The sequence below is a fragment of the Morone saxatilis genome, unplaced genomic scaffold, assembly GCF_004916995.1.
Source record: "Morone saxatilis isolate NCDOM2014 unplaced genomic scaffold, NCSU_SB_2.0 Contig3, whole genome shotgun sequence".
NCBI lineage: Eukaryota > Metazoa > Chordata > Actinopteri > Moronidae > Morone > Morone saxatilis.
The window spans coordinates 17,456,125-17,460,278 of NW_023339873.1; the positions used below are offsets into that span (position 1 = coordinate 17,456,125).

Consider the following 4,154-nt stretch of genomic DNA (forward strand, 5'->3'; position numbering starts at 1 on the left):
GAAAAGGCAGAGAGAAGGGAAAAAGAAATGGATCTGGCTGGAAACGAGGGAGGAAACTGAGCAGAGACAGGCCGTTTGTTTCCACAACCCAGCGCACACACACTGGAACACATCCATTAGGATTAAGCCAGAAACTGTATTGCTTTACAGATCATGAGGTATTCTTTCAAAGCATATTCACTTTCATACCTATTCAGAATTTCCAGGGTTAAGTTTTTTAACAGTGTTGACTTAACAGTGATTTATGATGGTAAGATCACAAACGCTCCTTAGCAGTGAATAGCACATTTGTGAACAGAAGCTTCTAATCCATTGACATTTTGAAAAGCAAAGTCTGGCCTCTTGGTGCTGTGAGAAAATCACCTGCTGAGCTTGGTAATTGAATGACACTGTTCTGCTATTATTATCCCGGTTCACCTCCGAGAGGCTGACATGCTCAATAATGAAGTCTATTGTAATTAAGTTAGCTGATTAGGGAGGTGATATATAATTAAATTCACAGGGAATTGTCTGTTTCATTGTTAGCCATTTTTGGTTTTAGAGGAGATTAAAAATCTTTTCTTTGCAACCCTGAGTATTGGGCAAGTGCTTTAAAAAAATTAGTCAGTTAGTCATGACACATTATTAATTGAAAAAGTAATTAACTAATTTACCTCTTACTCAACTTAAGTTTTTTTAGCTACATTACTTTCCATTTCACACCTGGAGGTGACACTTGCACATTACAACTTCTGCATGTAGAAACAAAAAAACAGACATTATGGTTTAACAGCTAGCCAGCTTATAGTTTATAGTTATATACTGAAAGTTAATAGCGAGATAACATTGTTAACCTCAGCCTGACAGTCAGAACTCTGAACAAAACCAGGTAGTTTGTGTAGGATTACCAGTGGCTAATGTTAACATACCAGCTAAACCTGGGGACTTACTTGCTCTTTTTCACCAATGTCCTCTTGGGTCTCTTCACCTCTGCCATGATGTCCGTAGAGGCTGCTGAGCCCGGTTACATTGCCTGCTCGACCAGCTCTGGTTCTGGTGCCCATTTGCCCATTACAGTGGCGCATTTCATGCTGGCTCCCCCTTACCCAGGGCCTGAAAACCTCTTCCTCCCAGCAGTCCCATGCTCCTGTGCTGGAGGTGTAAACACTGAAGCTCTGATGACTTGAGCTAACTAGTTAACGGCAGCTAAGTTACAGTAATCAGCAGTTTGCGGGTAACTTACTTTAGCTTTCTGTCCATCAGGCAAAGCTGTACATCACAGAGAGTCAAGGCTGAGTAGCCAGAGGACATCAGAGAGAAACCCATAAAACATTTTCTGAAATAAAATATGATCCAGTTTCACCAAAAACAGTAACATAGTTAGTGGTGTGTTAACTGCTTATGAAACAGCCTCAATTTAATAGTGACGCCTCCACATGACCCACAATAACAAAAAAAACATCAACGAGAATCTATTTTTTCCCCTTGAAATCAATGAAACGAGGCGATAAAAAGCACGATTTTGTACACCAAAATCAACACAAAATGAAAATTCCATCTAGGGGCTTTAACAAAACTTTTGCTTACACTAGCAAGTTATCTGAAATACTCCTTGTTGTTGCTACATTGTACATATGGTCCACGTATGTCTCACATATGCTTATAGATGTGATGAGACTTATCCATATCATATACCTCATCATCAGACTGCATCCAGAAGACACTAAAACTTGTTTCTAAAAAGTCTTAATCAATGACACTCTTTTTTTACACTGTTTTTTTCAGAGCCGTTAATATATACTCATATCAGGCAGGAGGTATGGGTCGGGCATTGACAGACCCGCTGTCAATAGATCCTCCTGAATCTTTAACACTGGACTTTTTAAGAATGATTATGAATAAAGATTCTGCTTTTGAATTGTGTTGTGAAAAAAAGTGTTAAAAAGTCCATGCAGGGACATTTGAACATTTTTCTAAGTAAGATAAACTCCGATTTAGACTGAACAAATGATTCTGCCTGGCTGCTCCGAGACATGAGTTAGTCATTAAGGACTGAAAATCAAATAAGTGAAGTGCTAATGCTTGACAAACACCCTTTTCGTCACACCCTCTCTGTCGATGCGTGGAGCTTCTAGTGAAAGACGACGCCGGGCAGCAGAAGGCGGCGTGCTGAACAGGTGACAACACAGGGCCAGTCCCTCCCTGAGAGGACCAGCCAGGCTCAGTTTACTGTAGAAAGTCACACAGCAGATGGTGTCCAAGGAAGTGAATTAGCACCAAGAGGCCGTGTCCACACGCACCAGATGGGGGTAGAAGAAGAGACAAAGAAACTGGGGGAGAAAAACAATGACATAAAGGAAGAACAGCCAAGGTGGAGAGGGCGGGTGGTGGGTAGGGGGGGTGGGGGAGGCATTGTATGGGCTCATTTGTTTGTTTGCTTCTGTGTGTGTGTTTGTGTCTTTGTTGGCCCAATGCAAGCCTTGGCCAAGTTCACGGGCCTGTCGACCGTGATTAGACCCATTCACTGACTCATTAATAGGCCAGATCTCACATGTAACACGTCTCATTTGGATGATAATTGTACATGTGTTGTGCAAAGCAAAGCTGTTCAAACATGCTAACTTGTGTTTTGTTTTCTGGGTGAAAAGGTGGAGGTATCGCTGGCAAAAACTGAGGGAGAGGGTGCCTCAAGTGCTGAAAGGAAGAGAGTAAGAAAATGAAGCCTGTTTCCCCCAAAGAAACAAAAATGGTGGCGTATTCCTCAACCTGTTTCTAATATGATGTTTTTTCTCTTTTGGCTCTTTTTCTCTTCCAGTTACTGTCTTGTCCTATGAGGTTTCTTTAGAGTCTCAGAGTGAATGTGGAGCCCTGACACTTGATACGAACATATTATATGGGTGACAAATCGCTCTTTCAAAAACAGTAAATGACTGCTGCAATTTGTGTTGAAGCTGGAGGGAAACAGCCATGTTTTGGTCAAGGTAATCTAACGGTGTCAGTGGTTCAGGAATGGGCTCTGGAATGTTAATAAGGGGGGAAAAGGGCAACACGACTTAAATGCCACACAGATGTGGCCTATCAGTGATGCAATCTAGAGTTGTAGCGCTTGCAGCCGCAGGACTGTGTTGGAGGCCGTTGACTTTATGTATTGACTGTACATAAGACTGTAACTAGAAATGTCAGAATAAAGTTGTGCTGTAACCGAACTCTGAAAATGTCCCAGGCTATCTTGTTTTTCAATCTCCCTCTCTGTCCACGCCCCTCCAAAGCCCATCTGGCTGTGATTATTGGCTGTGGCCTAATCCAGCACTGTGTCCCTTTTGACACAATGGGGAGGGCCAACTCTCTGTTGTCTCACTTAGCCCTTCACTTCTTCTACCCCATTTTCTTCTCTGTTTCTCTTTCCCTGATTCTCTCTCTTGCTCTTTCTCTTTCGACCTCTTTATGTTTCAACTCTTGTTCCTTTTCTCCTCTTTGCCTGACTGCTGCTGCATCTGTCACTAGCCGAGCGGCAAGCGCCTGTGTGGCACGCTGCCAATGCTGACAGCTGGTAGAGAGAAAGAAAGAGAAAAATAAACGGCGGAGGAGAGAGGGCAAAGAGAAAAGGGAGGGAGGGCGGTCGATAAATATCAGCACAAGTCAAAAATTCCAATATCACCTTCCTGACTGCAAATAACATTGCAGAAAGAGCAAAGGAAATCAATGACAGTGTGACAGATAAACAACATTAAGGAGTGATACAAGAAAAAAAACTTGCATGAGAAAGGAGGGAACCTTTTGTCCTTCAACTTCAATCGTACTTCTCTTATTCTCCTCTATTATGTGTAGTACCTCTGGCCATACTGGAAGTGGTTTGAAAACACTATAGGGACATTTTTTTCTCTCTTTCTGTTGGCAGGCAGCCATGTTTCATGACAGGGGGTCCACTCAGGAAGAGAGCTCTAACTGGACTGCTCTATTTTAATGACCTTTGTTTGTTTACAGGAGTAAATAAATAATCAGCTGATGGATTTTGTGTCGTGCTGAGTGACTGCAGAAGGATCCCTAATTCTGAAATGTAGTACATTATTCAAAAAACGTCCAAATACTTCCAAATGAAACCACAAAATTCTGACACCCCTTTGGGAGGAATGACATAATTTATCAGGGGACCTCAAAACCCTAAAAAACTTAAA

The 4,154-nt window shown here is 42.1% G+C and overlaps 1 long non-coding RNA gene across 2 annotated transcripts; it reads left to right on the forward strand.

Moving 5' to 3' along the window:
- The first annotated feature begins 6 nt into the window (after positions 1–6).
- Positions 7–3,168, forward strand: LOC118337395. 2 transcript variants are annotated; one of them, XR_004797151.1, is made up of 3 exons: positions 7–158; positions 2,628–2,687; positions 2,795–3,168. It is a non-coding gene; the product is annotated as an uncharacterized LOC118337395 (long non-coding RNA). The 2 variants fall into 2 exon arrangements; XR_004797150.1 differs by lacking the exon at positions 7–158 and adding an exon at positions 1,821–2,350.
- The last annotated feature ends 986 nt before the right edge of the window (positions 3,169–4,154 follow it).